Raw genomic sequence first — 11,964 nt, forward strand, 5'->3', positions numbered from 1 at the left:
GATAAAAAAAAATCTGAAAATACACTCTTTCTCTGTACAGAGGAGTGAGTGCCACAGGTCCCTTGCTCTCCCTTTCAACATTGTTTGCTGCTGAAATGCAGCATTTGTGTCACTGAGTTCAGTGCCAAGATGAGCATTTGCCACCTATATAGGAGCTTAAAGTAGCACAGAGGCTGGCAGAAATACCTTGAAGGCTGACAGAGGGGTGGTATTCTGATGCAGTATACTCTGATGTAGGAAGTTTTTATTTATTTTGGATTATATAAGCACCCTGGGGAGGAATATGGCTTAGATTTACTCTGATGTGACCTAACCACAGTGTGTCTGAAATGCAAAATTATCATGGAGCACTCCCCAAGAGTCTGGAAATGGTACAGCCCTACTGAATGATAGATTTTAGCAGTTCCCCTGCCTGGATCCCACTTGGTTAATGTAATGCTGATTAAAACACGTACACTTCTTCTACAGCACTCCCATTCATCCCTCCACAGCCACTTACTACAGAGGCCATGCAGGCTTTTAATTATTTTACTAAACAGGGAGCATTTTTCTTGGAAGTGCATAATGACATTTTAATCACCATGCTTTTAATTCCAACAGGAAGACCTCAAATAGCAGCAAAGTCCATGTGAAATTCCACAGATATTTCAGCTTTCCTTCCACAGCACCAAGCAGAAGCAAGGAGTCCAAGGGGAAGGAGGGAGCCTCACATAATACACAGCACTGTTACTGTCCTCAAGTCATAAATCTGAAGGCTTTGCTTTTCTACAGAAGGGCAAAAACTGTTTTCTGGTGCTTCCACAGCCATGGGTGCCACATCCCTCTGTCTTTAGCTCATGCAGAGCAGAAAAAACATACTTGTCCACTAAGGCATCTATGTCTCAAACTCATAGTCCAGGTTACAAGTTAAACTCTTGGAGAAGAGTAAGAAAATAGTTCTCTTATTTTGCTATCAAGCACAAATGAAGTTCATCCTGGCTTTGGACTTAATTCTCAGAGGTAAAATATATCTTCAGTCAAAGGCAGCTACCTGGCAAAAAAGAAACCAAGTACCATCACTCTTCTCTACTAATGCAAAAGATTCCCGGGTAAATTCATCTCAAACCTGGAATAGTTCTCTGCAAGCAAAATTTGCTTCAATAAATCAAGAAATCATCAAACTTGGAATGTTTTTCATAAAGATGACCCAGCATATTAAGTTTTTGCAGTGTTTGGTTGGAGGATGCACTTGTCAAGGTGCAATAATAAGGTGAATTAGCTACAAGCTGAAATTAGTTATAAAGAGACCTTGAGAGAAATTCTAGCAAAAAAAAAAAGAGAAAGATAGAAATCTGAGAATTCACATTTGCTTTATTAAGCAATGAAAATTAAGATGTCCTTGCATTAAGATTCCCAGGCAGTTTAATCCTTTATTACTAATAAATGATCTTTTATTTAAAGGATTTTGAAGTGGACAGAGATAACAGTTTAATCATTATGTTGAAAAGCCAAGATTTTTCATCTTCAAAGTGCTGAAATATCAGCATACACCAGTAATAATGAACCTTGTTAATCATTAACATTCCTCGAATGTAATGGGAATAACACTTTTCCTAAGAGCTTGCAAAAGAATTGAGAAAAAAGCGAGTGGGTTTTTTATAGGTTAGACCTTTTATAACTAACTTTATTCATATTTTAATGAGTAATGTATGAATAAGTGGATTTTTAAGTTAACAAATGAATATTTAAAGAAAAAAGAACAGAATGAATTTGTCAATCAAAAGACCTCCAAACCCAGGTACGTGCTCCAGGCGTGATCTTGAAAACATTTATGCACGTGAGTAACTCGTGACTCATGACTCATCCCAGTAAAGTCAAGGGTACTAAATTAACCTTTTATGAGGAATGCATGTCAGGATGACAGTTTGTATTCCACCCAACACAGTGGAAAAGATAAACATCTGCAAGGGAGGGGCCTAATATCAGGGCATCATCTAAACTTTCCTCCAGAGAAAGATGAAAGTATTGGGGAGCAGCTCTGTGGGAAAGGCCCTGGGAGGTGGGAGGCAGTAAGCTGAACATGAGCACATTGTGTGCCCAGCAGGAAAGGCAGCCGACAGCTCCTGTGTGTGTGTGTGAACAGGAGCATGGCACACAGAGCAAGGAAACCAAGGATCGTCCCTCTCCCTGTGGCACTCACCACTCTAGGTAGGGCACTGAGTTTAGGGCCCTGCAATGCAGGAAACACATGGGAGAACTGGAGGGAGCTTTAGAAGGTTCCAAGGCAGTAGGGGCTGGAGTCCTTGGCATATGAGCAGAGGCAGGAGGAGCTGGGCTGCTTCAGCCTGGACAAGAAATCCCTTTAGGGGCACCTAAGAGCCCCTCAGTGCCTACAAGGGGTTATCAGGGAGACAGAACTAGATTCCTCATTGTGGTACAGGATGGGAGAATGAGACACGAATGTCCATACATGGAAGTGGAGAGTTTCAGACTTGATTTAAGGAAAAGCTTTTTCCCTGTGAGGACAGCCTTAAATGGGGCAGGTTGTACAGAGTGGTTGCACAGTACCCCTCCTTGGAAGTTTTCAAGATCCAACTGGACAAATCCCTGAGCAGTCTTGTCTGATGCCATAGCTTTGGGCAGGGCTGTGATCAAGGTCACCTCTCCTAGCTCATTTTAACTGATCCCACAATCCCACAAATCACCTCCTGTTGCTTAAACCACGTAAATGTTGAATTTGCTTTAATTAGGGAAGAAATTATTCCTTTATTCCAACATTTCCCCAGAAATGGTTATGGTTTATCCTTCTAATGAAGTTCCCCAAACCTGCATACTACCAGGCAGCCTTGATCCTTCCATAATCACAAGCACTTACCATGAGTTACTGGTATCACTATTTCAGTCAGTATCTATACTATACTCCTGGTATATCACACCAACAGCAAAACAGCAGAAACTTATTCAACAGATCTTTCTGTCTAAGAATAGATCCAGCTTACTTCATCAGCCATCTCACTTCTTTTAGTTTTCCCAGTAAAATACCATGATAAAAGGATTATACACATCACCATATGAAACTGTGTGTGACCTCTAATACATACTTTTATGTTCATGGATACTTTGGCAGGAACGTGCACCAGCACATTTGTAAGAGAGTGAAAGGAATCATTATATATGAATCCAGAATGGATTTTCATTTTATATGGCCCTCTTTACACTGGATGCACAAACACAGGCTATTTTCAGTTACCCAAAAAATTTATGCACAAAGGTCTCGCTCTTGTCTGAGCTCCATGGTAATTCTAAGAGAATCCCACTTTACAGTCTCTTATGTATGAGAACTGTCTGCAGGCATAGGCATCTCTGTAAGGGTCTACCTGGAAGCTAGAGATGGTCATGCTTATCAAACCTTATAGCCATGCTGGCTGGGGCACTGTGTCAGGAATTCAGCTCCTGTAGGCTGGGAATGGGCAAGGGATGTAATTATATGGTAATATAATTGGTAATAATAAAATGGTAATAATATAATATAAAATGGTAATATCCTGCATGCAAGGCAAGCAATGACTGCTCTGACTCTGCCTTTCTGTGAGGGACCAGGTTTTTTGTGTACATGCATGGTGCCAAGGTCCCACTGAGAACTTCTGTGCTGCCCAGTGCCTGGCCCCCAGTAGGGTTCAGGCAGGAGAGATGAACACATGAACTCCAGCTGTGGGAGCACATTCAAACCCAAACCACTCAGACCTGGGTGTTTGACTCTGAAGGGAAAGACAGAGACATCCAATGAGATTCAGCAGCTCTGAAGTGGCCGATGTTACTTACAAAGTCTCTGGGGATTTATATCCTCTTGAATACTTATGCCTTCTATATCTAGCCATAAGTCCCCTAAAAATGTTTGCAGCAGATCTTGGGGAAGGAACTCATACTTTTGCAAAAATAAAACAAAAATTACATATAAATGAATAAATAATTTTTTTCTGGAAAAATTGCTAGAGAAAGATCTTCTTCAGCAATTTTCCTGCAAAAAGGTCAAGCTCAAGATGTAGATAATAAAAAGGGCAGGGAAATATCTGAATAAATTCTCAGCTGGTATCTTAATAGTTATAAATCCTCTTATCTCTTTTGCAGGATGCTTGCAACCATTGCAAACTGCTTCTTCCGAATCAAAGGGTGACAAGAGTTACAAAAGAGGACACACTAAACCAGATTTCACCCATCGTGGACCAATAGAAAAATCAAGTATATCTCTGTCCTGGATTCATCATAATTAGTGAGAGGGTCTTGTAGGTAAGGGGAGAGAAGAAGAGGGATATGCTAGGAATATTTCTTCTTATACTGTAAGAAGAAATATTCCTAGCATATCCCTCTTCTTCTCTCCCCTTACAGTATTGGTATCTTCTGCTTTTTCCAGTTTTTTTGGGGGGTCATATTAAGAAAGAAGGAATTGTATAATCAATGTTCCAACATTAGAAAGTCAGCTAAAATAGATGGCTTTCCCACTGCAGATCTCCTTATCTACACAGTAATTTAATATCTACAACAGTTGATGAAATCTGAAGTGATAGTTGACATAAGTTTTTTAACCAAGGTGAGGGCTTATCTTGCTGTCCAAGACCTTTTTTTCTGTGCTCAGGTGCCCATGGCTATTCTTTGGAAACCACTCAAGATTTTTTTTTTCTTTTGTGTAGCTTTCCTGGTCTAGACCTATATTAAATGAAGGATTGTAAACCTTTCTCAGTAGATGATAGGGAATAGCCAAACTTGTTATCTCTCTGATTATTCTTGAATTCTTAAAAGCAATAATAGTAATAATATGGATTGGTGTCCCTCTAATATGATGATGATTTGGAGGTTTATCTTTACCAAATGATACAAATACAACAGTCTAGAGCTAATTATGTATCTGGGCAACATAAAGGATGTATAAAGAGTAGCTGCCTGAGCCACACCTGAGTCAGACTGGTGCATGGAAGAATATTTATTGAAGGACTTTCCCAAGTCCAGTGCAGGCTTCTTCTTTTAAGTGCACATAACCTGTAGCAAGGTCATGTTGTACGTGCTCCTTCAGTGTCCCAGGTGCTTCCCCACTGCTGGATGCTCCCACAACAATGTCCCCTCAGACATCTGCTGGAGCAGTCCCTTATTTCACCCCCACGCTGCTGTGACCATCACCAGGTGTTGGCTGAGGGCACAGCAGGTGATGACCTGGCCCCTGCCAGCAAAGAAACAGCAGAATTTAGGTGTACAGCCTTGCTCATCAGGGAGTGGAACACACAGCAAGCGCATCTCCTCAGCCACCTCAAGTACCTCAGAGCTTCTCAAAGGGCATGGAGTCATATCTAAAAGGAGTAGCAGCACCTTGGACACAATCCATAACTTATGCCTAAGTTATGTTCAAGGCTATTTCAAGCCACAGAATTATACAATCATATCGTTAACCAGCTCTTTTTTTTTTTTGTTTGATGGAACTCACATAATGATGAAGGCCATATAGAGGACAATACTTTTGCAGGGATCAAAACAGTAGAAACAAACAATTTTAAGAGTTAAGAAATATGACCTTTCTTACCAGCTTCTGCTTGAAGGACTGAAAATATTTCTTTAGAGCTTTTGCAACATTTCTTGGTTTATTATGGGCTAATGAGGCATGTGTTACCCCTAAACAGCATGAAAAAACCTCAACCTTCTGCTGTGAAAATTCAACCTTTTCAAGGTTGTCACTAGTCTACAACAAAAAATATCAGATGCAGAGCTGAAAATAATGAACTGTATAAATAGACATGTAGTTTCTTCACTTTACCCTCCTGAGTATGCTCCCTAGGTGCTTCATGCTGTGTCAGTTTTCATTTGGTAAAGATCTGTCCTAACACTTGGAAATTAAGAAATGTAGTTCAAATAAGACTTCTTGAATAAGTTTGGAAGTGGTAGAATATAGTACCTGACTGAAGTTGCATAAAAACTTTTTAAAAGTGTCTGTTGTACTTATTTATCTATTCTTTTGCCAAAGAGATTGACCGAGTTAATACACATGGTGTTCCTAATGTTCATGAGCATCTTTTTTCAGTATTTTTACTACATTGTGTTCTTTCTCATGTAATTTTTTCAGAACTAAACAAATCCCTGTTCTGGTATTTGGTTTTGTTCTTGTATTCTCCTTCATGCTCCCCATGCAAAGGAAGAAAAAATATTTTTACCACAATATGAAATAGTTAGAATCCTAGCACTGATAATCCAAAGTCTGTAAACAGACATTAACAAATAAATGCACCCTCACCTCAGCATGGTGTTATTTAGCAATTAATTGCAAGGTTGTTTATAGGTTAGTTTCTGACTTGTACATTTCAATTTGGCCTCACCAGATACTCCTTTCAAACAAATAAGTAGACAGATTTCTCCTGTATAGTTCCACCTCATCTTCAGCAATGGGTCTCCAGTTGATACTCTGGGGTGATACTTTGAGCATGGCTGTACAAAATGAAACCTGGGTGGAAGCACTGTGGAAAAAAGGCCTTGGAAAGGTCATTACTTAAATATTTCTCATGTGAGCCTGCCCTCTTCTCCTCCCCAACTTTACAGCAAGTGTACATGACAATAAAAATATAAGGAAAAGCAATGGGCTGACATTCCAGAACAAGGCAAAGCTGTAGAAAGCCATTGACTTTGAGACTCTTTCTGTGAAAGAATAATCCATAATGATTTTGCACGTGTGCAAGGGGAATGAAAAGACTGTAATCTCACAAACCTGATATAGCTAAGATGAGCTTCAAGCCTTGATCAGCACACACAGGCTTCCTGGATCCCAGAGACTGCAGGATGTGAGCACAGTCATTGGAGTTTAGCAAAGCACAGATGAGAGCTGTCTGCATTTATGTTCTCTGTTTGTGTGATCCTGCAAAGGCCAGTGCAGCACCAGAGGCTTCCCCTCCATGCTGAGTACTCTTCAGATGTCAGGTGATGTCTCTTTGTGGCTGATCCCAATCTAAAGCTACATTTCAGAGGACAAAGCACAAAGCCTCCACTTTGTCTTTCAGGATCATGTAACACTCCTTCAGAATATCCTTCAGAAACACAAAAAAGGTAGAAAAATCCCCATCAATTACAAATTGTTCTTGTAGCATACATTTTGGAGACAATTTGAAGAAAAACATCAGTCTAGATGGGAAATAAAAATGCAACATCTAAATCGTATTTTTAAACTAAAAATCTCTCCCTCCCCAGGGAGATACAAAATTCTACCACAAAGCAGAATAAAAATATATCAAGGCCAGTTTCTCAGAGTGGGTTTAAAAGGTAGTTTTATTTCTCACTCAAGTTTTTTGAAGTTTGAATATGCCATTTGTGCGTGTGTTGTAATGGGCAATATAGAAGGATTGAAATGCTTAAAAATTACATGATTATTACTGTAATTTAACACTCAGTTAATGAAGGCTTGAACTGTTGCCCATATTGCCATAGTGGACCTAGCAGGTATCCATACTGAACAGAGTTTACATTTGCAAAAAACTGAGTTAGAAATAAAGGTTAATCCACTGCCATATAAACATTTGATCTTGCAATGATCCCATTAACCTTTCTCGAACGCAAGGATTAGGCATAAGTAGCTGGCAAAATACTAACCTTATTTAAAATTGCAGAGCTGTGAGTACCCAACTTTTTTCTTCTTTTTTTTTTTTGCATAGGTGCAAAAGTTTAAAGCTTCCTCTGCAAAGTGATCAAGCCCAAAGTCTCGCAGGTTTTGTTAATGTGTTAAAACCATGCTGCAATCAGGAGTTTAATGAAGAAAACTCAGTTTAAAAAATGAAAGTTTTTTCATCTGTGTTGATTTGAATCCTGTCCTGACTACAAGAGTGAAGAAGGGTTGGGAAGTTCCTCTGAGTGGGCTCTTTGGCAGACCCTTTTACCAAGAACTCAGGTGAGACTCATCCTACAGCTGTGATTGAGCCTCCCAGCAGTGCCAGTAGCAGAGAGATCCTCTCTTGGCTGGTCCCAAAGGAGGAGTGGTCATGCCAGGTTTTATGACAGCTAGAAGTTTCCCAACACTGATGTCTTCTCATTAGAGGGACCTATCTGCTTCCCAATGGAGGGACTCTGGAGAGCTGCAATGGTGTGGACTTTTCAACTCTGCAAGATCTCAGTGAAAAATAAATGCAGTCAACAGGTGGACTGCAAAATCCAGCTCCAGTGCTGAGTGCAGTAGCTTGGATGTCTGCATGTGTGACTACAGAGTTACTGCTTCCAGGCAGATGGGAGGTCATTAATCACAGGGTCATAGAATAATTTAGGCTAAAATGGGTTTCTGGAGGTCATCTAATCTAACCCCTGCTCAAATAAGACAGAAGTTCAAAACCAGAGCAGGTTGCCCAGTACTCGTAGCTTCTGTGAGAAGTTGGCAGGGAATGGCACACAGAGATGAGTAGTGTGACAGTAGGAAAGTAACACTGAGAATAAGAGGAGATGATGGCCATGAAGCATGGTCCTAAATTTCTATATGCTCCACTGTTTGGCAGTCTGTTCCTATCTTCCAACCCTAAAAGAAAGCTAGCAATAATTTATTTGTATTTTCTTTAAACACAAGAAAACTTTCTTGGCATGTTGCCATGGGAGGTCAGCTTCACTGTTTCAGGAGTAGAACATGCCAGGTTGTTAAGGGACGAGTTTAAAAACAACAAATAATTTCAACCCTGATAGTGGATTAACCCAGAAACTAATACTGTGGTTGTATTTTGAATGATAGAGCTAATATTTTAGTCAGGTAAAGAAAAAGATAATATGCACCTTGTTTTATGGATTACCCAAATCAACCTTTTTGACATGAAAATAGAAGCTGTCTGCAAAAGAGGCTTTGGGTCTTCCATGAGCTTATGCAGCACCTAGCACATCTGAGATGCTCAAAAAAAATTCCAGAAATATAAAGTTATTTATTATATTAAGTTATTTATTCTGGTGGTTTTGCAAACATTTTGTCCCATGTACTCTTTCAACTCAGAGTTTCAGGACAAAATAGCTACTCTAGGCTATCTCTAAGGAGATGATGGTAAGGTGAGTTGCCAGGGCACCACTCAGTCTTTGGGCATTTCCAGAAGCAGCTGTGATGAACAAGACCAGCCCTGCAGCTGCTGCCATTCATGTCCCATTTGGTGCAATACCACCACAGCCATACAAATGGCTCTGGAAAAACTGACTCCAGGAATGCCAGCACAGATGAAGGCAGCTTGTGCAGCCCACAGGGCAGGAGAGTACCCGTGCTGGTGGCAGAGAGGTGGTGGAGATGCTGCACTACCTCCCCACGCCATGACCTCCTGAGCAGCTGTGTCTGGCAGGCTCTGTTGCCACTTGGTCACCTGCCAGTGCCACCCATCTCTCTGCCTGAGAGGAGATTTCCCTCTCTATGGACAGACCATTTTGGTCATGCTCCACCTCCATTTATAATTGGAGTTGAAGCATGTTTAAGATGCCACTTTTCTCAAAGACAGAAATCTGCAATTATCTTTCTTTAAGAACAATTATTACCACAGACCATGGTGAAAGTGGATAGAAGTCCTTACCATTGTTGTGGCTTCACCAAATGACTCATGTTTATTTCTCCCTTATGGCAGCAGAAATGGCAAAAAGTAGATGTCTGGACATTTTAATGTACATGGCATAGATGGCAATATATTTGCACTTGCATCTAGCTAATATGCACTTGCTAGACTGCACACTTTATAATCTGCAACAGAAGTTGGCAGCCTCTCCACCTCTCATCTAAGATTTAATGGAAGGTACTGCAGTCTCCTATTAATAGCATCATTTCTCCTAGCTACAGCGCATGGGCTGCTGAGCATAACATGAGGAATTGCCTCAGTACAGCAGCTTGAAAACATGCCATTGTCATAAACAGCAAATCAGGGACGACAACATAAATGAGCCGAAAACACCTTTTGACTAATTGCACATTTCCATTTGCTTATCTACTTGTTAGTTTGCAAATTTAATTATTTTCCAAAGAGTTTCTAATCATTACTGCAAATTAGTGAGCTACTGTTGCATTACACATTGTTAGACTGACCTGACTAGAAGAAGCAGAATTAAATAGCAGAAAATGGTAGAAATTAAAATGGAAAAGAAATTAGGTTCTCATAACAAGCATAAGATTACTGCACATTTTCTCATCATTCAGAAATAACAAACTGCAGGAAAACCCTACACGTTAAGATCTCTCCTGAAGGAACAGATGCCCTTATTAGTCACTCTCCCTTGCCTTTTCCCCCCACCAAAAAAGCAGAGAATAATATGTATACTATGGTGAATGTCAATGCTGACACAATCTATGGCACTTCTTAGGTTAGGAACCACCTGATCACATCTTTCTCATTTATCCAGCCTGTGGTCATTTGTCAGGGATGTCATGCCATGTTTGTAAGGAAACATTGGTCAAATCTGAGCCTTGTCAAGACCAAGTGGTCCTTGGTAACACATCAGCCAGGCTGTAAGAAGCATTTTCAACAGAAATAATGTCACATCAGGAGAGCTGGGTCTGGAGCACAAATTAAGTCCCAAGGCCTCTCAGCCCAGCCAGGAGACAAACAGATCTGCTATGTTCAGGTGGTGTGGAGGGCAGGAGCTGCCAGCCTGAGCACACGGTACACCCTGACACCCCACAGTGACTGTGACACCCCACAGTGCCCCTGACACCCCACAGTGCCCATGACACCCCACAGTGACTGTGACACCCCACAGTGACCATGACACCCCACAGTGACTGGGACACCCCACAGTGCCCCTGACACCCCAGAGTGACTGTGACACCCCACAGTGACTGGGACACCCCACAGTGACTGTGACACCCCACAGTGCCCCTGACACCCCACAGTGACACTCCACAGTGACTGTGACACCCCACAGTGCCCCTGACACCCCACAGTGCCCATGACACCCCACAGTGACTGTGACACCCCACAGTGCCCCTGACACCCCACAGTGCCCATGACACCCCACAGTGACTGTGACACCCCACAGTGACTGTGACACCCCACAGTGCCCATGACACCCCACAGTGACTGTGACATCCCACAGTGACCATGACACCCCACAGTGACCATGACACCCTCTCAGGAGTCTCTGTGGTCAGGATGACCCCAAGATGTGTTAGAGAGTCTCTTTCCCAGCCTGGCAACTGAAGGAGGAGTCAGGATTCCTCTGTTCTGGTTTTCAAGGCTGTTTATTCTCTCTTATCTAATACATTCTTTCTCTGACCTGCTGAGGTCCATTCAGCAGGTCAGTCCATGGCACACTGCCCACCCTCAAGGCAGTTTTGTCTTTTTATACTAAGAACTATATGTACTTTATTTACAATTATTTTTCAATAACTATCACCTATATTAGACAGTCCATCTCTACTCTAAACCAATCCAAAAGTGCCACCATCACAGCAGAAGATGGAGGCTAGGAAGAAGGAGAAGAAAGACAAAGCATGCCCAAATTCCTCCATCTTGGGACCCCCCATTCTAAAAACCCCAAAATTCTACTTTTCACCCTGTGACAAACCAACTATCATTCTATTTAAACTTTCGTGGCTTGTTAATCCTCATATAATTTTTTCCATGGTCAAAATCAAAGGCACGGGGGTCTTGGGCTCTGTACCAAGGTCTCTGAGCCCCCAGCCAGGGGTTTGAGCCATCCAGGGCAGCCAGAGGAATGTCCTGGGTTCTGAAAATACCCCACAGCACCTGTGACACCCCACAGCCACAGTGCACTGCTTTGGGTGGGTCAAGTGCCAGGTTGGGATCGTCTCTGGCCAAAGATGAAACAGGTGGCCACCCAAAATCACCAATGTAAACCATGCTGGTGCACATATTTCACGCTGTCATGACACACAGTCCCCTGTGGCAGGCACTTTTGCTAAAGAATATTATAACATTTACAAAGAAAAACTAGTACATTTTCCCCTCCTTTCTCACTTCAAATTAAATTTTCAGGTCAAAGAAAGGAGAAAGAGCTCTAACA

Source organism: Molothrus aeneus, chromosome 2 (assembly GCF_037042795.1).
Source record: "Molothrus aeneus isolate 106 chromosome 2, BPBGC_Maene_1.0, whole genome shotgun sequence".
In the NCBI taxonomy this organism is placed as follows: domain Eukaryota; kingdom Metazoa; phylum Chordata; class Aves; order Passeriformes; family Icteridae; genus Molothrus; species Molothrus aeneus.